General features: G+C 45.0%; 1 protein-coding gene and 1 long non-coding RNA gene across 3 annotated transcripts in view; one reads left to right on the top strand and one right to left on the bottom strand.

Annotated features, from left to right (window-relative positions):
• LOC122177362 lies at positions 1-23,687 on the bottom strand. The gene is made up of 3 exons (XR_006178064.1): positions 23,606-23,687; positions 20,092-20,173; positions 1-271 (listed from the first exon to the last, which is right to left on the bottom strand). It is a non-coding gene; the product is annotated as an uncharacterized LOC122177362 (long non-coding RNA).
• The window catches only part of KATNAL1 (katanin catalytic subunit A1 like 1), a 42,295-nt gene continuing 40,260 nt past the window's right edge, over positions 23,433-25,467 (top strand). The window contains exon 1 of one of the 2 annotated variants that reach the window (XM_042866678.1): positions 23,433-23,619. The gene's annotated coding sequence lies outside the window, so the exon portion shown is untranslated. The remainder of the gene's footprint in view (positions 23,620-25,467) is intronic. The other variant, XM_042866679.1, reaches the window with a different exon arrangement.

Here is a 25,467-nt window from a genome sequence, read left to right as displayed (position 1 = left end):
TACGTATTATTTATATATTTCCAAAAAATCACAAATGCAGACGGGACCTTTTCAGAAGACATTCCTGCAATTGAGTGTTGTTGGGATAAAAACCAGCAAGGAATTACTGCTAAGAAACCTTTAGTCAGCTCTGGCAGATCTGATGCAAACCTAAGTGTTGCAGGAGTCACGTGCTGCAGAACTGACACAGAAGAAAAGACCCGTGGAGGAATGCAGCCAAGTGTGTTTCCTCTCTCTTCTCTCTCCTCCTCTCCATTAAATGATAGGAAATCTGAGAAAAGACAAATAAGCCAGGTTTTAAAACTGTTTCAGCGCCTCTCAGGGGCTCTTGCACACAGACAACATTCACACTTGGGGCTTATTTCCTTTAGTTTCTGCTCTTTCTGCATCCCTGTTCTGTTCTGGTTTACAGTCTCCAGCTCCCTGTACAAACAGGATCTTTCCTCAACAGTGTGCAGCCACATCATCTTCCTTCCTTTGTATATAGGCTGATACTGTGACACCATGCTGCTTCCTAAGCACCTCGTTTCTCAATGCTAGCAAAAACAGGAACCAAAAGCAAAGCAGCAATAAAACACTAAATCCTTACCACAGCTTCAAGTCGAACCCTTAAAAGTTTCCGAATCGAGATGACTTTTCAGCCAACTGATTTTTCTAGCTCAGTGTGCTGTGCACCACGCTGCACAATCAGCCCAGATGCAGCACTGAGACATTTTGCCAGATGCAAATGCTCCTGTAAGGTCTGTCCCACCGACCCACACTTTTTCCCCTTCTTTCAAGTGCGGTGAAAAGTGAAGCCAGCTGAGCAAAGTGCATGTGGCGTCTCTGTTAACCTTTTCTCTCCTCTCCTGCAAATCCTGCTGTTTGATTTTTTGCTCTGAGGAGATTAGATAGCATGTCTTCAGGGAGAAGAGAAAACCACAGAGCACGGTGCACATTGCACAAATGCTCTTGTTATTCTGAGGCCTGAAAAAACAAGGAAGGAAGCTTGAGGCTGGTGGTTTGGCAGGTGTGAGACGTTTTTTACACAGACATCTGTTTTAAGTGGTAGCTCTGGGCTGGGGGATGAGCACAATGCCCATCATCCCCTTACTGTGGAGCAGCACAAGGGTTTGAGGCTTCAGAAGAACCAATGGCTCTGTGCCTCCTGCTTCCTTACACTGTGACTTGGGATGCTACTCTGCTGTATTTGTGGGGTAGGGCTGCAAAGGGAGAGAATTTCTGTTGCAAACCGACAACTGGCTAATGCAGCTGTTCCTCTGATGCATTAGGCAGAGGTTTCTGCTGCTGCACTGGCACTCACAAAATGGATGAGGGTGAGTACAAAATGGGTGAAGGAGAATACATACGCTAAGCTCAACGTAAAGACCTGATGAAAACAGTTTGGATGCTACCGCGTATACCACATCAAAATTCACTTTTCTAATCCCACAAGATTATTTCTAGTGGTTTGGGTAACACTGCTGGTAATCCCTTCACAGCTTTGAATGAACTGCCTCCTTTGGCAGGATGCTAAGACACGCTCTGCTACGTCTTGCCCTGAGTTTGGAGGAATTCATTAGTGCCTGGCAGTTATTACCTATTTTAAAACGTATCTGTGATCTCTACGTTATAAACAATCTGCAAAAGAACTGCAGCTTTTAGGGCAGGATCCTGCTCTGCTACAAGGCATGCAGGGAGGAAAACGGGACTTGCACAACATCCTCTCCAGTGGGGATTCTCTGGGGCAACTGTGCCTTGAGCCACATTATTATTTTAAATGACAATAAGCTCTTTCTCCAGCAGCTGACTGTCGACTTTAATGAACGTTTAGCAACTTAATTACCTTTAAAACCGTTAGTGGTCTGTTAAAGATTGCTGGAGTTGATCTGTGCACTCCAAAGTGACTGGGGAAGGGCAGATGGGAAGGAAGACATGCTGAAACGCATGTATGCAGCTGCCATGCGAATTGCAGAAGCCTCATTTCCAAAAGAACTCAAGATGAAGTCATTTCAAGGTGAGGGACTGTGGTTAATCCGTCATTAATACGCTCATTAATACGTCCCCAAACTCATCGCTATGTCTGCTGCAGGAAAGCCATCTGCACACAGCTGCAGCTGAGGGGATGAGCAGAACACATCAGCGGTGTGTCCTGAGGTTCTGCTAGATGAGCGAAATACCTGAGAAATAAAGGGTGTTGGCATTTTGCAGTTCTTGGAAGAATTTGGAGGTTTCTAGAATGTATGGAAGATAACTTCCTGACCCATCTCAAATACCGTGTTCACTTTCAGGCCCCTCACTACAAGGACGTGAAGGCCCTGGAGTGTGTCCAGAGAGGGGCAACAAAGCTGGGAGGGGTGGAGCAGCTTAAGGAGCTAGAACTGTTCAGTCTGGAGAAGAGGAGGCTCAGGGGTGACCATACTGCTCTGTACAACTGCTTGAATGGAGGTCGTGATGCCGTGGGGGTCGACCTCTTCTCCCATGTAACAGCAACAGAATGAGAGGGAACGGCCTCAAGTTGCACCAGAGGAGATTCAGGTTGAATGTTAGGAAATACCTCTTCACAAAGAGAGTGGTCAGGTGCTGGAATGGACTGCCCAGGGAGGTGGTGGAGTCACCACTCATGGAGGCGTTCAAGAAACACTTAGATGTTGTACTGAGGGACCACGTCCCTTGCAGTGCACCTGCGAGGAGCACTGTTACACAGGTCAGAGAAATCTAACAAACTCAGGGAGTTTGACTCCAAAATAACATTTTATGTTCTAAAGATTAAAAAAAGAAAGACAGACGATGAATCCTAACATTCCTGGTTTGGTATATTAGTTTTCTTTCCTTTTTTTGTTTGTTAGGTTTTCTTTTCTATTTGTAAAGTAACAGCAACGAGAACCTTCCCAGTTCACACTGTGGCCCTAAATGGTACCACTAACATATGGTTGCAGTCAGACAACACCTTCAGTAGGAAATGGCACCTTGTTACTTCCCAGATTATCTGCTCCCTATGGGGTAAATATCTCCAACATCAGGAATGTTTAGCATCAACATTCCTATTAAAGTAAATGGGATTTGAGTGAGGGTAAATCCAAGTGTGCAGTGCTGGGATGTTATACCTATAAATCTTCTGTGTCTTGTGCTATCTACTTTATTTGCTGACAAAAGACAAGCATTTGCTGCCAGCATAGGCTTCAGTAAGCACAAAAGGAGGGTGTGTGTTCAGCACTGCTTCCTGTAATGCTGACTGCAGCTATAGCAAGGAAGCATGAAGCAGGAAGAATTACAGGGCATTCCTCAGCTCCTCAGCAGCGCTGCAGCTGTGAGAGGGGAAGGAATCCGGCTTTCCGCTGCAAAGTGTGCTCTTCACCTCTGAACCGCAGTTACATGGCAGTGAAGCTCCCTTTTACAACAGCAGCACAGCTTTGTGGGCCTCTTCAAGGTTACTGCTCTCATATTACGCAATTTGTCTGAGAATTCTGTTTCTTCTGCTCGTGTCCATCCCACTCTGGGAGGGGTGGACAAGCACCCCAATTTACTGAGCAGCAAAGGCTTGGACAGGCCTTTTCCTTTGGATTACTACCTAAAAACAAAGGGCTTAAAGAACTTGTCTGATTTTGGAAAGAAACATACATATATAAATAACCTGGTAAGTGTAACCTGAATGTGCAGGACAATAAAGCAGCACTTTGTCACTTTGCTAGATGACGTGTGGCTAGGCCTGGTAGGGGGAAGAAAAGGGAAAAGAATTAACTCAGTGTGCACTGTGATCTCACCTCTGATGTGTATTTAACATGATATTCAGTGAGCTGAAACTTTGGTCTGGAGAGCCCCCTTGAACTAGGAATGGAGCAAGACTGGTAGAAAAGAGTTTTATTAACCAAACCGTCTCAAAGGGAAAACAAGGCTTTGGAGACACAAGCTCTTCCAATCTAAAACAAGCTTTGAAGAAGGGATGTGAGGAGATCTGCACTGTAAGCCTGGTCAGCTGGTCTAATAAAAGTTCTTATATCCACATACAAATTATGCCTTGCTTATAGCCTGACATCATTACTACTGCAAATTACTGAAATGATATCCAAAACGGGATATCATTGTTTTAAAGGCACTCTGTAAGTTAACTTGCGTTCTTCCTTTCTCCGGTGCAAACCCCAGTGTGACTATCTCCTTTTGTTCTTGTACGAGCTACTGATGGCAGCTGCTCTGGAGAACAAGGCCCTAGCTCTGCCCCGAGGCACTTATTCCCTGGGGATAACACTGGGTCACTCTCAGTGCACAAGTGGTCTGAGTCTGCTCCTTTCTGCTTGGGAATGATTTCATATATCTCCAAGGTATCAACATTCACTGAAGAACTATTCAGCTCCAGCACAGATGATTCTGGTTCCTGATTCTGGCAGCCTGGGGACTACAGGAATGTGCAGTTTCACAACTGGTCTAAGCTGATCCACTGCTGATCTCCTGCCAAAAGGCAGTTCTCCCAGCCACGTGCCCATGCTCCCTCTGCGCTGACACTTGTGTTCCTTTGGCTGGGCAGACTGTGGCATCGGGGGCTGACTGGTCTCAGAGCAATCCTCCCTTCTTCCTCTCCCTTTGGTAGAGTTAATCTTTGTGTGGTTCAGCTTGCTGGCTGGGCTGTGCACCTGATAAGGGCTTTCAAGGTATCTTGCAGACCTTCCCAAAAGCTGTGGGGGGTTAGGGCAGGCAGCTGCCTTGGGATGGGATGCATGCATTCCTCCATTCCTTTGAACATAAAGAAAATGGGTTTAACAGCCATGTGTTACATAATGGTGCCATACATCTGATATACATGTAACTGAGGGGTTTTCCTATGGTATGTAGGCCTAAGGTGTTAACTGATTTACCATCCAGCTATACACCCATAGTCTTTCACACCAGCTCAATGCTGGTGCACTAGATTTAACACCTGCAACATCATGGTTATAAAATCATAGAATGCCCCAAGGTGGAAGGGACCTACAAGGAGCATCGAGTCCAACCCGCCTCCACACAGCACCACCCCAAATCCAATCCCAATGCCTGAGAGCGCCGTCCAAACGCTCCCTGAGCTCCAGCACTGGGGCCGTGCCCACAGCCCTGGGCAGCTGTTCCATGCCCACCACCCTCTGGCGCAGCCCCTTTCCCTCACCCCCAGCCACCCTCCCCTGACGCAGCTCCATGCCGTTCCCTGTCGCTGTCACACAGAGCAGAGCTCAGCGCTGCCCTCCGCTCCCTGTGAGGAGCTGCAGCCGCCATCAGGCCTCCCCTCAGCCTGCCCTGCTCTGGGCTGAGCACACCAGGGGCCTCAGCTGCTTCTCATACACCTTGTCTTCTATGCCTTGCGCCAGCAACTCGCAGTCTGGCTGTATTAGTTGCTGCAAGGTGCGCAACTCTCTCTCAAGGGAACAAAATGATATAGGAATACCTGGGCAAACATTGGCAACTGGCTGAACAGGACCCCTCAGCATTCCCCGAGGAGAGCTTGTTCCTCCTTTGCCATGTCAAGTCTGTGTAGGCACTGTAGGATGAAGCTGCATGGTAACACACCTTCTACCAGGGTTAAACCACAGCAGCCTCTCCAGTAACCCTCCCCTGAAGCAATGATGGATTAGAAACAAGATAATAACGAGTGAGAAAATCAGGGTCCTGAAATGGCTTACAATTAGTTCTGTAAGAGAGGCAAGTCACTACCTAACTTTCTCATTATGTATTTCCATGAAATGCACCTTGGAATCTTTGTTCAGGTTACTCAGTGAAGTTGGCCTCAGTTGTTTCAGCTAACTCATTTGGTTCCCATTTCCTCACGCCACCGCTCAAATTCAGTATGTCAGAACATCTGGACAAGCCCCCAAAAGTGATATCCTTATTGTATATATTCCAAATAGCCTGTGCTCTGGCAATCACTGTATACACATTGCTCTTAGCCACCCAACTCCTCTCAGTTCAGGCTCCTGGTTCTGGGTCCCTCTCTGCTGCTCTTTCATTCAGTTATGGGGCTTTCAGAGTTCAAAGCTCTCTTACTTTCATTGTATTTCGTCTGAATTCCAAAAATGTTCACATACTTCTCTATGTTTAGTAAAGTTACAGCAATGAGTAAAGATCCCGCTAAGGAAGATGTTTGGGCTATAGAGAAATGCTGCCAACTACTGTAACAGGAAAACATTACAGCTCCCTTTCGCCCAAAAATAACATTTTCTTGCTGTGGGTAAATAGCTATTACAGTTCTTCTGGGAGCAATAATCACAGCCCTCTTCTTCTCCAAACAGAGCATGCAGGGAGGAGCTGATTTCCCAAAGGCATGTCCTGGTTGCATCTGCCATTTGGACATGAGCATGGGGAGCAGCCAGTGAGGAGCACAGTGGAGAAGAGAGCTGAGAGGGATGTTCCAGGGGATGTCACTCCTGCAACGGAACCACATGACAGGAACTAAAACAGCAGTTCTCCACCGCACTGACACTCAAAGCACTTTGTCTGGGCTCCTTTCTGCCTGAGAAAGGATCTTATCTTGGTTTCTTCTCTCTCTACTCCATGACCTGGAACCAGTAATTCTAAAAGCTGAGTCTGCTTGTGTGGGCAGCTGCTGAGAGGCAGACAGTATCCTGGTGTTCAAGAGATCTGGGTTGTGTCATGCAGTATCACCTCATTTCGTTGTCTTGATGCAAGTCACCATACCTCTTCCATTTCCCTATTTCGGTTAATTTCACATCTTGCTCAGGAATGTCACAGGGTCCTGGTGTCACTGTTTTCAAAACAGTGAACAATGGCTTCATTGGAGACAGGGCTCCCAGGAACAAAATAAATTAACGGTAAAACGAGGAGAATAATGCCATTTACCAAACTCTGTTACACCATGAAGAAGAAAGAAATAGTTACCATAAACAAAACTTAGTCCTCCAGCTACTATTTGGTATCAATCTGTGTGAATTTTGCTCACAAGACTTCCTTCCTTCCTAAAACATAGTTCTTTAATGAGGTGTCAGAGCACAGTAATTTCAAAGCAGCTACTCCAGTTCCATTGGTATCAGTATCTCCTGAGAAGAATGTTGGCCTCACTCACCTTATGTTACTTCCTGCCCCACTGTTCACCAGCTAAAGGATGGCGGTGATAACACCTAAGAAACAATGCATGTAGTGCTTAGAGCAAAAAATGGAGACAAGAGAAAGGAGTCCCAGCCATTGACAAGATACGAATCACTCCCTGCCCCTGTTGGTTTTTTCATTTGTTCTATTTGTAATGAAAGTAATGCTGGTATCTCGTACTGCAGAGTCAGGATTACCACTTCAGTTTGTAAAATGCTTTGAGATGGTAGAAGCACATCTCAGCAAAAGTACAAAGCACTACCGGCACTTCTGAAGTGCCCTAATGAAGCACTTTCTGACCTGACACTTTGCACAGTTGGTCCCTGGTCAGGTCTATCAAAATACAAGCCTTGTTTTGGTTGAACTATATATCACATATATAGCATAAAAATCAGTAACTAAAAATAAACCAACACAAAAAAAAAAGAAAAAAAAGCCACCAAAAACTCTAACCACCACCACCGCTGACAAGAAAACACTTTCAGAAGAGTCTGCTTGGTTTTAAATCACTGCATATCTCAAATTTAGGTTAATCAGAACACCAAATACATGGCCTCAAGCAGAATTGATGGAAGATTCTCAGCCCTTTCTACAGCTGTGCTTAATGCTTAGTGCAGTGCAGCCCAGATCCTTAATGCCAAGAAACTGGCTAAGGTCTGCTGCCATAAAAACTACTCGTTGATCATGACAACAGCATGATTTAGCAGATTACACAACTGACAAGCTAGTCACATCTCGGTAGGCATAAAAACATTTATTTTCTTGTCACCCAGCAATATGACAACTGATTGTACCTGTTTCTCTCAAGTCTTGCTGCAATCTGTTATTTCTCTGCCTGTGCTCTTTCAGCAAGAGCTGGTGTACTGCAGAAGGGCAGGCAGCTCTGGATTCCTTGTGTGAGGCCCTGATTCTTAGGCTGCAGATAGTTGTTGCAAGCAATAAAACTCTTTTAAGGTACGCCCAGCTCCCTTCACAGTTTATACTGAACATTTCCACATAACACAGAGCCTGATCTCCACCACACTGTTTCTCCTCCATATTACTTTTGGAAGGATTTTAAGCATAAAGCAGGTTACCTGGTGCAGTCAGGAATGAGCATATTTGAGCAGCTCCTCAGCAATGTCCCCTGTTTGGCATCATGGGGAGCTGTGCAGTGTGTGTTGCCCCTCACCACTGACAGTGGCCAGGAAGCGCTTCCGCACAGGTTCTGGCCATAGGCTCTGATGCCCTCTTCTGCAGATGTGACTGCATTTACTTCTGGAAACACAGGGACCCAGTATAGGAAATGTGCATCAGATTCCTATCAAACGTTGCTGAAGCAGGAAATGCCTTAAATACATATCAGGCCTTGCACAGAATACCAGAACCACAGCCTTCTGCAACATGCTGTGATACGCATGTCCTCTGCTCATCCAGAACTGCTCCACGTTGTCTGTGCACATTACAACTCAGCCTCCCAGGGGAATGCTGTGTTTGCAGTAACATTTGCACACCAGCCAGCAGTTTGCTTTCTGCTCTGTGAATGGTGTATCCAGAAACTGGCTGCTATGCTGGTATTCTTCAGAGGGGATAATGCCATCCTTTTTCCTGCTGTTTATTGTTTACCAGAGGTGCCTAATTTCTGACAAACAAAAGAGATGGATTCTGGGCAATTTAGCAATAACCAAGAGCAGGATGAGCAGGGTGGCTTCGCAGTATGTACAGCATTGTGTGTATGGCTCAACAAAAGCCTGGAATACTAGGCATCTTGCAGCAAGCCTTGGAGTTGCTGAAGCAGGGCCCATACACTGCCACATTAATGACAACAGCAACAAACTTCATCTGTCCTGCAAATCACAACCATAGTGTAGAAACCTCTCAGCTAGTGGTGGAACCACTGAGTGGGAAACCTATGACATAAAACACGTGAAAGGGAAGCTGTCTGCTGTGGGAAGGAATTGAGCGTGTTCAGCACATAATGGGTATGGCTCATGGGACTATTTAAAAATCACGGACTGCTTTTGTCTACTGGCTTGTTCTGTCAAAGTCAACACAACAGAGACATCAAAACTTTATGCAGATGAAGTTTACTTAGGTACAGAGGAGCAGAACATGCCCTCCCACATTGATCAGTCATCCAGATCCAAGCCTTGGTGCAGAGATTTCTTTTGTTAACAGGCTTGCTTCTGGAACACAAAATCACGAGTGGAGCTGTATGGCTGAGGCAGGGTGGTCAGGGTAATGCGAAGGAGTGGCAAAGCAGAGAGGATAGGACAATTAGGTAAACATTATGCACTTCTTGGGCCACTTCTTCATGTTGGGACACAAGCTAAACCATTTCAGTTATTTTGTTGTAGTTCTAGATACAGGCTAAAATACAAGGCGCATGAAGGGATAAGCCCAAACACAACAGAGGAAGCTCTAATATATAGTCTGCACTGGAGTAATGCTCATTGTGTGGGTAGAGTTCATTGAACAAATGGAGATGTTTAAACTGTAGGCGTCCATTTGTGAGTTAATCACCTTAGGACTCCATTTTAAGTCACAGATAAATTGGCACTTTTAGCATACATTAGAAATTCAGACTCAGTTGAGCTAAACTGTGCCTTGTAAGCTCCTGCTGCTCTTTGCTAACAGTAAAGGCAGGCAGGCAAGACCAGCCCACAGGTAGATGTCTGTATGACAGACATCAAATGTTGGGTGAGCGAAATGATGTTCCACATGTCTTTGTTCTGACACAGGGATGCTACACACCACTGAGCTGCTGGAGTAGGGCTACGCAGGGTTCCTGGAATGTAACAGCAAAGCCCAGGGAGCCAGATCCAGAGGAGGAACACAGATGCAGTGACAGATACAGCAAAATCCCTTGGGAACGTGGCCACTGAAGCAACCATGACTTCATTAGACTTGCTCAAGATGCCCTCTAGCCTAGACCTTTCACCTCATTTAATGGTTTCTTGGCCTCAATCACTCATAATTCTGAAAAAAAAAAAAAAAAAAAAAAAAATCTTCTGACTCCTGTTTTCAAACCAAGGCCGTTTGATTTGGAACACTGCATTGAAGTCTGTGCTACAGATTGATTTCAGGTTTATTATATTTTCCCCTTTGAAACATGCTACAGTAAAAAAAAAAATATCTGTACACTTTGTCGTTTTTCATGTAGCCCCCTCCCCTTTTTTTTTTTCAATCTTAGCAAATGCTCAGTCTTTTCCACTTCAATAGCTTGAAATTCTCCCCTGGGAACCCTAAGCTCTTTAAATATTTTTAGGTTGCCAGATTTCTTATGTTCTCTCTCCAGGAAGCCAATTTTGTTTCTAAGCTCTCGAGAGTATCCCAGCTCCATCTTTTGCGTATTCACTGCATCACAATAAAATGCTGCCTAATTGCTGCCTCAGCTGAGTCCCAAAGGTGCTGGGGTTTGTCTCTAGGCTACAGTTGTGGACAATAAACTCTTCTTGGGCTGGAGTTAAGCCTTTTTATTATTTAAATCTGAGTCATGTAAAATTAGTTTACTAGCAAGTAACCCACAAAGATCTGGTAGGGAAAGAAACTCCCACATATTGTTTTCCAACACAAGGAGAGAATGATCAGATATAAAGATCCACAAGCAGCTCATAATATAAGACATAATAGAAAGACCAACATTTAATTCAGCCAAAAAGACCAGAGAATGTTTTTGTGAGACTTGCAGTTTGGAGTTCTTTAGCTTCAAATTGAAACTGGTGGTATGAAAAACTCCTTTTTATTTTCCTCTCACTTATCCATAACCTGAAATAACTAAGAAAGAGGGAAAGACAGCTGTAGATAACAAATGCCAGATGAGCAAGAGCTTTCTGTTCTCCATCTAGCACAATAGGCAGAGTATTCACTGAGCACTTAGATAGAAAATTATCAAAAATATACTAGGACTGGGTGGCCACACCTTCAGTAAGCTTGAGAAAAGTCCTACAGTATGGAATAAGTGGACAATACAGGGAGAGAGAATGATCCTTTTTCTTACCAGGACCATATTCAGCCATCCTCAACAGCAAAAAGAGGACAGCTGTACACTGCATACACAGTTGTTTTCTCCCTTTGTGTTCCTTTTTTCATCTATATTTTAAATTGCTTATTTCTCTTGTAGCATACAGCTTTTGATGACAGTGCACACTTCATGAACATTTTAGTGGAAAGATTGCTCAACAATTCTTTGAGACTATTTTCTCAAGACAGCACTTGTTTAGAGCTGCACGTGGTGCCATAGAGCCAAATGTGCCATCTTAACTAGACACATACAAAGCTGGAAGAGATCTCTCAATTTGCTCAAAAATGTTAGACTGTCTTTTAATCAGAAAAGGTCAAACGATAGCAGGACCTGACACAGGCTTTGCGGAGGTCTTGGCACTACACCTGTAACCTGGGACACTCGCCAGCAAGGACAGCACGCATCCACGTCAGTGCAAGCTGACTCAAACAGCTCTCATATGGCTCATTTCGTCAGCACAGAGCGTGTGCATAAAAGGCAGATGGATTCATCTGCAGTAACTGCAAGGAGACTGTTAACAAGTACACTCACTGTGCAACGACCCCTCCTGTTGCTGGGGTCTCTCATTCCTCATTTAGATTTGTCTTGATCACTTCTTGAGAACATAACAGCAGACACGATGTGGGCTGCAGAACCTTCGTTACTAATAGCGACGCACAAGGCAGGATGTGCAGGTCTGAAGTTGATTTTGGCAGGCAGCAGTTGGAAAAGCTAGCACACGATTTCAGCCTTATTCGGATCAATGGGAATTTGCCACTGATGTCAGTGGGACAAACACTTTGCTCCACACCTGACTGTAATCTGAGAGCATGTATCCTGCAAAGCCTGGAGCCTCACTGAAAATGGGACCCCACAGAATTCACTGTCTGAAATGAAACTACATAGATTCTTTGTGCCTCCTTCTAGTTATCTGTAAAACAATGATGATAACTTTGACTGCTAAACAATACAAGGTGTGTAGGAAGACATAATATCTTTTATTAGGCCAACTGATATAGCTGGAGAAGAACAGGCAAGCTTTCAGGCTTGTCTGAAATGCTTTGAGATGCTCCGATGAAAGGTGTTAGAACTGTGCAAGGGATCATTAAATTACGTTCTTCCTCTCTCTGGAAATCATTTAGTGCTATTTCAAAGGAAAAATGCTGTAGAGAAATAACTGACTTCTATTGCAAGTGCTGTCTGGAGCTAAATATCTTCCTTCCTCTTTATGAACTAATCTATAGAAAAATATGTTTTAAATTAACATGTTAAGAATCATTTTGTGGCATAATGCATGGTCCTGTGAAATGTTCTGTATTAAAGGTAACTTTCAAGATCCTTAGGCAATACACACAAACAGAACAACTGGATTTTTCCTTGTCTTTGATGAAATTGTGGAAGTGTCACTGTAAGTAAATTAGAAAGTGTAGAAACCCAGTGAAAAAAGAAAGTGAAAAAAGAAAGATATGATACAAAAGCCAGCATGGCTTCATGAAGGCAGCATAGCCAGCATGGGTTCATGAAGGGCAGGTCCTGTTTGACCAACCTGATCTCCTTCTATGATCTAGTGACCCATCTGGTGGATGAAGGAAAGGCTGTTGATGTGGTCTACCTAGGCTTCAGCAAAGCCTTTGACACTGTCTCCCACAGCATTCTCCTGCAGAAGCTGGCAGCCAGAGGCTTGGATGGGTACACTCTTGGCTGGGTAAGGAGCTGGCTGGAGGGCCGGGCACAGAGAGTGGTGGTGAATGGAGTCAAATCCAGCTGGCGACCAGTCGTGAGTGGTGTTCCCCAGGGGTTGGTGCTGGGGCCTGTCCTCTTCATCGAGTGCACCCTCAGTAAATTCACAGATGACATCAAATTGGCTGGAAGTGTGGATCTGCCTGGGGGTAGCGAGGCCCTACAGAGGGATCTGGACAGGCTGGAGAGCTGGGCTGGAGCCAATGGGATGAGTTTCAACAAGGCCAAATGCCGGGTCCTGCACTTCGGCCACAACAACCCCAGGCGACGCTACAGGCTTGGGGCGGTGTGGCTGGAGGACTGCGTAGAGGAAATGGACCTGGGGGTATTGATTGATGCTCGGCTGAACATGAGCCGACAGTGTGCCCAGGTGGCCAAGAAGGCCAATGGCATCCTGGCTTGCATCAGAAACAGTGTTGCAAGCAGGAGCAGAGAGGTGATTGTTCCCCTATATTCAGCACTCGTGAGGCCGCACCTCGAGTACTGTGTCCAGTTTTGGGCCCCTCACTGCAAGAAAGACATTGAGGCCCTGGAACGTGTTCAAAGAAGGGCAACAAAGCTGGTGAGGGGTCTGGAACACAGGCCATATGAGGAGAGGCTGAAGGAGCTGGGAATGTTCAGCCTGGAGAAGAGGAGGCTCAGGGGAGACCTTATTGCTCTCTATAACTTCCTGAAGGGAGGTTGTAGTGAGCTGGGGGTCGGCCTCTTCTCTCGTGTCATTAGTGATAGGACCAGGGGGAATGGCTTCAAGCTACGGCAGGGGAGATTCAGGCTGGACATGAGGAAGCATTACTTTTTAGAAAGGGTGGTCAGGCACTGGAACGGACTGCCCAGGGAGGTGGTGGAATCACCGAGCCTGGGGGTGTTCAAGGAAAGACTGGATGTTGCGTTGAGGGACATGGTTTAGTAGGAGCTATTGGGAATAGGTGAACGGTTGGACTGGGTGATCTTTTAGGTCTTTTCCAACCTTGGTGATTCTATGATTCTATGATTCTAAAAACTACATTATGCTCATAAACACTGACTAGCAAGTCCCTAGATTTTCACTGTTGAGTGTAGCCATCGTGCCTTTGGAAGCTGTGAACTAGTAGGAGTTCATGAACTCCTGTGCGACCTGCTGTAGGGAACCTGCTTTGGCAGGGGGGTTGGACTCGATGATCTCTGGAGGTCCCTTTCAACCCCTACAATTCTGTGATTCTGTGATTCTGTGATGAAAGGGTAACAATCAATCAAACACTTAATCCCCACCTCCCTCTGATTTATCAGAAAGGACAGAATGAATTGGGATTACTCCATCTAAATTAGCATGGAGTGACAGAGTAACAACACAACGATATTGCAATCGTAAGTGTACCAGGAAATATCAGTGCTCTTATGGAGTCGTTGGATGACCTAGATTACCGGGGGCCATGCAGATGTTGGCCTGGTTCACTTTCTAAATTCAAATAATATGGAACAAAGAGGAAGCTCCAGAGCTCTAATGTCCCCTTGCCTAATAACCTCCATCACAGTGTGGTGGACAGGAACAATGAGAGTCCAGGGTCAGGTGAAATCAGTTGCAATGCTAAAGGGAAAGGTGAGATGGAGAACAACCTCCACTCTCCCCTCATCCAACCTCTAGATTTTCACTCCCCTTACATTTTGTCTGTGAGGCTTAACTGTACATAAATCCCACTAGCATCACAACAGTACTTTATTTCAGTCTCAAGACACAAATGGTGTCAAGAACAGAGAAAATTAGGAGGGAACTGGGAATAATAATCTCGAAATATGCAAAATCATGGCAAAGAATAATGAAATAGACGCTCTTTGTGTCCACTAGGACAAGCAATTGAGTTAAATTGCAGCAAAGGTGATTTACATTAAGTATTAGACAACTGCCCAGAATTAAGCTGTAAACTGCCCTGAGAAACAGTTGAACTTTCATCACCGGGATGTGTAAAAGAAGACCTAAATATTATCAAAAGTTTTGTTATTTCTGACTGTCTGCTGAAGCAGAGAATACAGGTGGAGATTTGTTGAGAAAGGTAACAACATATGAACAGCTTTTCCTGTATGCATTTCATTTTCCTCTAGAAGATACTGTTGAAGATTTTTTGCTTGTGTGAAGTTCTGAGAGTCATCCCTCTAAAAATGTTTGGCCAAGTCTGGAGGGGCCATCTATCTTCTGAAGTGGCTGTTGCCCTCCACTGACCACAGGTGCAATTGGAGATAGCTGACTGGCTCAGAGCCCACACCTTATTGAATCTGTAAAGTCAGAAAAGACAACTCCCACCCTTAACAACAACATTGTGTCCTGTCCATACATTAAATGTATTCCTGTATACAAGAGTCAAATCTCCATTATTCACTCCAACTATAATTACTCGTTTTGCACATATGAGGTGGGACCTGTAATACATAATCATGATGTTATTTATTGTCCTGCAATAGTAATTTTATCACGTTACAGTTGGATACCATATGGTATAATGAAGAATATGAGCATCCCACGCAATGTATGAAAAGCTTCCATACAACAATTAATTTAATCTACTCCACTTTTCCACTACCTCCCCACTGAGACTATCATTGAATTATATGGTATCTCAGTAAGGAGAATTTTATTTTTAGATCTAAGAGCCAGTCAAAGCTCTGCTGAGTTGCAGGTAGAGCTACTAACCAGGAATGTAAGTGACTTTATTTCAGCAACATGCATGAAATGCTAAGGTGCTTGCAATATATGGTATTAACCACTTCTGTATTCAAGGTCTATTTACAGCTATGGTATGTACTGAGGTAACCTGTATGAAACTATGTGCTTATGTCCTATTCACTCCATCATAGCACGAAGCTAGGCACTTAAAACATCTACACTGTATCTACAACACAGCCAAGAGAAGCTGAGCATCCCCGCTGCCTGTCAACTTTCTCCTTTGTGATCTGTTTGGATACAGGTCTTGCCTTTAAGATAAGGCATGAATCCTGGGTAGTTCATTTGCAGGACTACTCCCAGATGACAATAAAGCCTAGAATGTCCTATCAGGTATCCTTGGATCCCCATTGTGCAACAGTGTCCCAACGGGTTCAGCAAATCCCCTCCTCCAAACGCCCTCACTTGTACCACAGGGCACGTAATACTACATTTCAAGTTATAACACCACCACTCTACAGGATGCTGTACAGCCCTCACACTCTAAGCTGAAAAAATACGTTAAAATAACAACTCTGCTGCAGGACCAGGTAAATACCACAAAGTACACAGATAAGATCCAGTGTACAGGGCTATGTGGTGCAGGCAGAGCAGTCAGCAGCAGTACTCTGCAGCTGGGGCTGAGCCAGTGATTCTTTATGAATGTTTTCATTCTTACTTTCACAGAGAAGGACTGTGAGGTGAGACTACAGCCAGAAAAAGCAATTAGCCAGGTCAAGTTACAGAAGGTCATGGATAAATATATAACTAAACAATCTCTTCACAGGTTATTAAGAAATCTATCCTGATGGCTGCAGGACTTTAAAAAGCAGCACCCAAGATGCCATGTAAAAATTATTAACTATTAAAACTTATTAACAAATTTCTCACCTCATTGGGTTTGTGGCCAGCATTCCTAACTGTTTTAAAAGGACACTATTAAAACATGATAGTTACTACAGTAACAACATGAAATGTCTTAACTGTTAGAGACTGCAGAAGTGTCCGAGCAATGGTCACTGGTGGCATGGAATCCCTCAAAAGTGATTTTTAATAATCAGAAAATGACGTTTTAGTCGGTCATGCTTGCAGCCAAGTGTGAGTGGCTTTAGAGGTCAGTACATTCCCTGCAGTCTGTGGTGCTAAGTATGGGGAACAGCCGTGCTGTCTGTGGGTGGGATTCAGCTGGCCCAGCACAGCTATTTCCTAACTCACATAGGCAGTTCACCTCCCTCCATAGCCAATGGAGAGAAACTGGACCTTATAGGACTGCTTCATTTTTTTCCTATAGCATACATCTAACAGAGGTTGACTGAAGCACCACTCGAAAGGCCAGACTGTCCAATAGTTTTGAAAATAATCTAAGGCAATTAGCTCATGCACAGAAGTAAATCGTCTTTAGTGTGTCTGATGAAAGGGGGGGAACTTCTTCAGCTACTCCAACTTGATTGCAGTTGCTCTATGTTAGTGACTACACCGTGCTCTCATGTATGCTCATATGCTGCCTTCATACAGTTTAACACATCTTTTCCTGGTATGTTTCTAAATCCTACATGCTGTTTTGTTAGTGAACTACAGCTATTTTCACACGAGTAACAGATACATAAGGTTAGACTATCTGTTTCTTACAGTGATGCAAACCATAAAAACACCTCTAGGATATTTTTGAAACACTACTGATACAAAAATAATGTATGTGAACAGAATGATGCTTTGATAAAGGACTTTGTCTCCTGAACTTAAACCCTGAAGCTGAATACATCTTGTTCCTGGGGGTACACTCAGCAGACAGGTCCCCAAGTTCAAAAATTCATTTCTGACTCTTGCTAAAGCTCATCACTTCCTCAGGCACAATTTAACCTGCGTTTACAAAGTTGAACAATAAAACAGATCAGTGGTGTGGTCTGAATTAAAAGCAGCATCTTTCTCAGAGTGTCTTTCACCAACCTAGCTGCCAGTGCCACCACATAAACAGCTGTGCTGGCACAAGTGACAGTGATAAGCAAGTGTTGAGGGGTGGAGATTAGTTCACTGGCAACATTAGTTTTGTTTCCAAGGAAAAGACGCAAAGAATAGCATAGAACAGCTCTCAAAGCTGAAGAGGCTCCTCCAGATGATAATTCAGAGCCGAAGCTTCACTAACATAGTCTGAATTGCTCTCTGGAGGAGCCTCTCTCACTCCTTCAACTATGCAAGGCATCTGGGGAGACAAGCCTCCTAAATTAGGCATCTAAGTTGTGTGTTTAAATGCATGCAGTGAATATTCCCTCCAAGAATGTGAACGGGATGCTATAATAATTTAAAATAAGTTTAACCAAAGCTATGATAACAATGCCTGTTCTTTTATGAGATGCAGTTGTGTTGCTGACCCTCTGCTGACCCTCTACTGACACAATTGTTTCTCATTTATTAAATAAATGAACAGTTAACAAATGCACATCTTGCAAGTACAGCCCAAATTTCAAAGTTAAAAAAAAGATTCCCTTTTTTTGCCCCTCAAAATATGAATCAGATTAAGTTGTTCACATGGAAACCACAGTATATTCCTTACAATAATCACACCAGAAGACCAGAATGGGGAAACATGACCACTGAAATGATGACTAGAATATCTTATTTAATTTTTTTTTGTTCTCCATAAGCACTTTTTCAAAGTCCATTAGTAATTTTGGCTAAAGTTTCATTAGTAACTTTATTTTGCCATTTACTACATTGCTCCTATTCTCTCAGAACTGCTTACGTATTGCTAAATGGAGGTAAGAAGTTCTCAGTGAATGGCAGAAGTCATTTTTTCAATACAAATGCACGGCCATTGGTTTGCTTACCTTCTGCACTCCTGACTTGCAGATTCCTGATACTTGCGTAAATACCAGAGCACAATTTGTTTCTCAAATGTTCCAAACATAACCACCATCACTGCCATTGATCACAGTATTATTCAAAGGGATGTTCAAGACAACCCTGAAAAGGATTACTGATACCTTGAAGAACACTCTTTATATGTAGCTACCTTCTGTTCTGGATGAATGTGTTTACAGGAGTGGATTGTTAAAGCCAATTCATCTTCCAATATCTCACACTGCAGAGCTGGAACTAAAATACCTAATAAATTGAATACGCTGGACAAGCCATTAATATGTATTAGACTGTGCTTTGTTTATTCCACTGGTTTGGACACCTAAGCAGTGTGTAAAAAGCTGCCAACTGCTCCCGAATTTGAAACTACCACTTCTAAATTAGAGAAGTACCTACAGGGGAAGGAGAATAATATATACCAGCATGACCTAAATTTATGCCCATGTCTGAGTTAACAGGCTCAACTGAGATAACTGTTTGGTTCAAGCCATTGGAGGCTAGTATCCTATGGCTTTGTAATTGTTTCCCCTCAGCACTCATACTTCAACTAAACAGCTGCCTATGGGTCATGCATGCAACCACAGCTGTGCACAGAGGTGGGTGCTGCAAGCAGCAGTCTGCATGGAGCAGTTGGTCACTTAAAACATCCGGACTGGGCAGCTTGTTGCCAAGTGAAATATTTAACATCTCATTTCTGCCTACCTTGCGCTCAGCAGAAGCACCAACTGTGCCCGTTCTTTCTACCACACCACTTACTAAAAACTAAAAGAAACTCAGTTATCATTAAGGCATCAACCCTTTCGTCAAATGTAGGTGAAATTATACAAAAAGTTTCAGAATAACTACAGAAGGACAGACTCCAGAATTGTCATATCTTTAGCACCACAGCCTAAAATCCACAATTCACCATGGAACAGTTATACTAACAAACATTTTTTGCTTAATTGTGTACTGCAGACAACTTCTTAGATGTCAGCCCCAGCACACAGATGAAATTCATGAAACTCTGCCACGTTATACCATCAGGCGAGGCACCACAGGGCTGGGATGATGTGAATAAACCTTTTCTTTTCCTATCCCAGTTTTTAGGTAACAATTGCTGACACACAGCTTCATGGGCCCAGCTTCACTTTCTCTTAGGTTTCCATTGAAGTCTTCCTCTCTGACTTTCAGCTACTTTCTTACTCCTTCTCCAAATGCTATAGCAGATGCAAAATCCTTTTGCTGATCCAAAAAAGACCAAGAAACACAACATCCTAATTTCTGATAATTCTTCTAATTTCTGTCCAAAGACTAAAAGCAGAATCACCATTTTTTCCAACTTACTGTGGACTTGCTACAACACAGTTGAAAGAGCTACCTTTTTTCTACCTGCATTTTCTACTCTTCAGACATCGGCTTGTTCTTTGTAATTTCAATCAATTTAGTTGTAACTGTCATGATATCTTTTTCTTGGACTCTAACAACACAACAGACTCCTCTCAGCTGACTTCATGCATCTACAGAGCAGGCACCTAATTTCATGGTGATTGGCTTACTCCTCCTGTAAGCACTGGAAAAAATTAAACATACAACACAGTCCATCTTGGTCAGAGAGGTACCTCTCTCTCTCCACTATGAAGAAAGACTAGAGGAAGCCTAATTTATATACACAAGTCAACAAGAAGATGTTTACATTTGAACAGTTAAATACAATAACCATTGGCCATCCCTACCCTCATTTTCTGGCAGAATGGAAATCTCAACAGCTTTCCCTTGAACTGCTCTTCATTAACAATCCATTGCATTTGAGATGTACCTTGTATGAAAGATGTTGACTACATCTTTCTGTGTTGCTGCTCCGTCACAAATTCTGGAGGTTCAGGCTCTGATGGAGTTTCCTAGAAAAGAAATGAGTAGATGTGTCAACATGAGAAATTTCATCCAATAAAAATCTCTAGGCAGGAGAAGAATTACTATGTGTGTATAGAAATTAAAAGTGTGTATCTACTGATGCCTTTACTGAGTTGTGCATATCTTCCCCTGAAGGTTAATAGCCATGAATGTGTAACATCCTCCTTCTTTTCTCAATTGCCTCCCTATTGTTTTTTTTTACCTTTTGTTATTACAGCATTTCTCAGTGTAACCTATAAGACCTTTGGTGAAGAGTTATGTCTGCATGTGAGCATTAAGCATTATTACAAAGGCATAGTAATTCCAGCAGTCAAGTTAAATATAATTGCAAGGGGAAGAGAAGACAAAAGCAAATGGCAGTTCACAATTCATAGGTATCTCACTTCACATGCTTTCAATCTTTTCCTGCAGAACTTTGTGTGTGGGAGAAGGTTACAAACGAAGTTCCCTGCAACTCTGTGCTAAAAGCCTGCACCAACCACCTAAGTTAGACACAGTCTATGGAATTTACATAACGATAACCAAATCAATTTAGAAACCAGTTTTGTTAATCTGACACAGACCCTAACTGTGAATAGCTTTAAACTTATCTGACAGTGTCTGCAATTATTCTACCTTAAGAGACACTTTTGAACCAAATCAAACATTCACAGCAAACGAGCTCCATTAATTTATATCAGCTTCTGACTGAACTGACTAGAATAAATCAGAGAAAGAGGGCATGCAATCAGCTCAGCTGGCAGATTTGCAGATCGCTGCAAAGGGGCATGATAAGTCTCTGGGGTTCAGCTGTGAGTAATGCCCTTCTCTACCACCACAGCTGGAGCCTGTCTAACCACAGCCACTGACACCCACCAGCATCATCTCTTATCCCAAGCTGCTACATATATAACCTTTATCAAGAAAATTAAAAGAAGTAAGACCTGTGAATACACCAGCTGTAAAAGAAGTTTCAGTGAAGCATCACCCTCACACAGAAACTTCCTTCACTCTCCTCGCCTGAGATCACTGTACGACAGCAAGTTGCTGAAATGAAATACATGCACGAGTCCCAGCTGTTTTAATACGATGTCCAACAAATTAGCTCAAACTGTAGATAAAGATCAGTTTAATGCCATATTTTACGTTAAAATGTATTAGAAACATTTGCGCTTTCCATTCCTGGGACTGTTGTGGAGGCAATAATCTTCAGTCGAGAGGCAGAACAGACAGTCAGGGAAGTAATATTTCTTAGGTCACCCCAGCCAGGTAAGCTGGAGTTTGTCTGATCACAGCAGCAGTAAAAGCTATAAAATATCACACTCATGGCTACCATTCTTTTACGTTATTAGCAAATTTATTAATTCCTGATGGCTGTTAGTCCTTCTTCTTTTTGCCATATCTCATATCAAAGACCATACAGACATAAAGTGAGAAAGAGACCGGACTAAGTGACCTTCCAAGCCCCTTTCAGCCTGAACTATAATCCTTACATACAGCTGATGTACATGGCTAGGTTTTGGAGAAGTTGTTCTCTTCCTGTTGCCACTTCACAGATCTTGGCAAAATGTGCAGACAGACACTTCCCGAAACAGACCTTCCTTCTGAGAGGTCCAACAAGAGTGACAAGGAATCACTACTGTGTTCAGTAACTACTCTTCTAAGGGAGGCCAATGGGAGCAAGGATATCCTATACCACTAGGAAGCAGAACAACTTGCCTCAAATACTACTGAAAACACTGAAGGAAAAAACACACACAGAGATTATGACTAACTAACTAACTAACCTTCTCCCTGTTACAGTTTCCCAGATGAGGGATATGAGCCTCGGACAAAGCAGTTTATGTGCTGTCTAATGTGATAAGAGGTACAATAAGTCTTTTGAGAATGGATTATGGCGGCACAGGGCTGTGTAATGTCTGCTTTCCCTGACAAGCACTGAAGTCTCCAATGTCCGCATAGCATCTGTGCTTTTGTATGTGACAGAACAGCAAGAATTGATGTCCTGGACAGGAAAGTTTGAAGAAAGCTGGAAAAAGGGGAAGCCAGAGCTGCAGCTGTTATGAATTCATCACAGCTTTGGCTCCAGTTCTAAAATACTCAAAAAGGCCTAAGAATCTCCACATGATTTTCAGGGAAGGGAGATACGTACATCTATGAGTGACACATTCACACACGCTGCATTAAGTGATGCTCTCAGCACCTACTTTCAATCCCTGCTCTTTCACTTGCATCAGTCAGCATTTCTGAGAACTCTACTGTGAGATACAACCTCATGCTGCTACCTTAAGATTGCAATTTACATTTTCCAGACAAATCATGCTGCCATCGGGAGCTATCACCAGGCTGTTATTAGCAGGACGTTCTCAGCACTGTCACACAGGAGCTGTGGCAGCAGGGAGTGACTGCAGCAGTTCAGAGCAGCTCAGCTCTTCTGTGGTCTCAGTGGGCTCCTCCTGCCTCCACCTCCATCCTCCTGGTGCTCGCTGCAGCTCACCTCGTTCAGGAGTAGGCTCAGCTGAAAGCCAGCTGTTTTTTGGAGGGGCATAACTGGCTTTCAGCTGGGTTGGACCCCAGGCATGCCTCACCAGATGGCAACATCAGGGTTACTGCTTTGTAAATAAACAGGAAAACCCAACCAGGATTGTCAGAGAGGAAGACAGGACTGCCCATCCGATGGCAATATACACAGGCTGGCCTGTACTAACTGCAAAACTACATCCTCAGAGAGGCGTGTGCCTCTGTTCCTGCACAGGAACCAGGCTGCTCACAACATTCACCCTCAGCAGATGATGCCCTGTAAGGCCATCCGCCTTACCAAGTACTGCCCAAGGAACAGCCAACTCCCCACACCTACTACACAGAGGCGACGAAACCCCCTAGCAAAGGCCACAACCAGCCTCCTCCTGCGTGCCAACCCAGGACAGCAGTGTATTTTCTTTCTCCAAGCCGCCCCACCACCTGACACGGAAGCAGAGGAGCTCCGCATTCTGAGCGAAGCACGATCCCTGGAGGCACGCAGGACACACCCGCCGCCCCCCGCAGGCGCAGAGGGCTTTTCCTTTGTTTGCAGCCGGCCGGAAAGCCGCGCCCCTTCCCGCTGCGAGCCCGCGGGCCGTTAGCGGCACATCCCGGCCGCCTAACTCATACCGCCGAGCCCGACCCAGCCCCGAGCCGTCCCTCACGGGCAGGGAGCGAACCGCCCGCCCTGCGGGGAGGCCGCGCCCGGGGGTGGGCTTAGAGGAAGCCGCGCCCCTCCCCGCCGCCATAGCAACCGCCCGTCGCCGCCACGCGCGCGCGCGCCCCTCTCTTCTTCTCCTCGTCCCCCTTTACCTATTGCTCGACCCCTCCCCCGACCCCCACACCCCTCTTCCTCGCTCTACTCGAGCGCAGAAAAGACCGCGTCCCCCTCCCCGCTCCGCCGGCGCCAGAACACGCACCCCGCTCCTCCCAGGTAATGGCGGGGCGGCTCCCTCGGGGCGCGGATGAGCCGCGGTGCGCTGCGGCCCAACGACGTCCGCCCCGGCGGCGCTGGGGGTGGCCGTGGGCTGAGGTAGGGGTGGGCTGCCGCGGGGCATGCTGGGAAGCGTAGTCCCGCGGCGCCCGCCGCCCGCTGGCGCCGAGCGGAGGAGCGGCGGGTGGAGACTACAACCCCCGGCGCGCTCCTCTGTTGCGTTGCGGGGGGAATCGGCGCTTTGCCCTCGCGCGGGGGAGCGCTGTAAGGAGGGGTGGGCGCCGACAGGTGCGGGCGGGGGGGAGGTGGGCAGGCCCGGCTCCCTCAGCTCTGAGGGGACGGAGGGGCCGCAGACGCGGGGATGGGACCGGGTGAGGGAAGGGGGAGAGCGAGCCACTGGCGGGAGGGAGCGTGGTCCACGGGGCTTTGGAGGAGGCGGGAAGGCCGGCGGAGGGCAGGAGGGTGCCGAGGGCTTGGGGCTGGCGGCTCCGCACGGCGTGCATCGCGCCCGCTGTGCCGTCGCGGTGTCCGTGCGTTTGGCTCCTGTGCCTCTCCGTGTCCTCTACTGATGGCTTCTGTGCTCTCCTTCACCTTACTGTGGGCGTGGAGACCTACAGTTCCTGTTCAAGATGATGTGTGAAATACTAATATTCATTGTTGGTATGCTGTAAGGATTTAATTATTTATTTATTCCCCCCCTGGCAATCTGAGAAGCATCCCTGCAGTTGTTTTCCTGCATATATTAATGTGAATGCCTGTTCCCAATACGTGGCTCTCAGAGTAGGGTTTCTATCCAGTGGATGCTTGATCTTTATTGTAGTTGAAGGTTTGATTTATCATAGAGGCGTTTGAGTTGGAAGGGACCTTTAAATGTCGCCTCATCCAAGTCCCCTTCAGTGAGCAGGGACACCTACAGCTCCATCAGGTGCTCAGAGCCCTATCCAGCCTGACCTCGAGTGTCTCTGGGGATGGGGCATCCACCACCTCTCTGGGTGACCTGTGCCAGTGCCTCATCTCTCTTATTATAGAAAACTAGAAAACTTTATTCTTATATACAGGCTAAGTTTATCTTTTTTTTAGATTGAAACCATTTCCCCTTGTTCTGTTACAACAGACCCTTATAATGAGTCTGTCCTCTCTTACAGCCCCCCCTTTAGATACAGAAAGGCCGCTCTCAGGTCTCCCCAGAGCTTCCTCTTCTCCAGGCTGATCAACCCCAGCTCTCTCAGCCTGTCTTCATAAGAAACTTATTTATTTGTTTTCTTTCGCTGACATCAGATGCAGCCTGGGCAGGCTGAGGCTCCCCAGCAGCCCTGGATGCTCCCCACGCCACGGAGTCTCTGCTCACAGGTCCAGACTCCTCAGTGGTCACAGAGGAGTGTGTCCTGCCCTCAGCTAATGACAGTCTCAAGGTGGAGAAGTAAATGGAAGGATCAAATGGAAGGAACCAAATCTGTGATTTTCTACGTAAATAATTGTAGAAAAAAATATTCTTTGGAGGACAAGCTGAGAAATCTGACAAGACTTGATAACTGCAGCTCTAACAGCAGTGTGCATATACATTCTAAAGAATACTGACTGTTTTTTCAGAAGACTTTAAAAAAGCAAAATTCTAAGTTGAAACATTCGTAGTCCTAAAGAGCAAATTCTTTGGAATTCAAAGGGGAATTTCAAAGAAGGGAAAGCATCCAGCATAAATTCTGACCTTATGAGTCAGGGTTATAAACACATGTGTGAGTCCATTAAACCTGCAATTATTCATGGAAAGTTTATCTGGCTTGCAGATCAGCTTCACTAGGAATGTAGCAGCACCAGAACTGAATCTCTGTGCAGCTGGCTTTGCTCTGA

Source organism: Lagopus leucura, unplaced genomic scaffold (assembly GCF_019238085.1).
Source record: "Lagopus leucura isolate 7727_CA_CO unplaced genomic scaffold, USGS_WTPT01 Super-Scaffold_100001, whole genome shotgun sequence".
In the NCBI taxonomy this organism is placed as follows: domain Eukaryota; kingdom Metazoa; phylum Chordata; class Aves; order Galliformes; family Phasianidae; genus Lagopus; species Lagopus leucura.
Note: the sequence above shows the minus strand (reverse complement) of the source record. Positions and strands in the feature narration are given on the sequence as shown.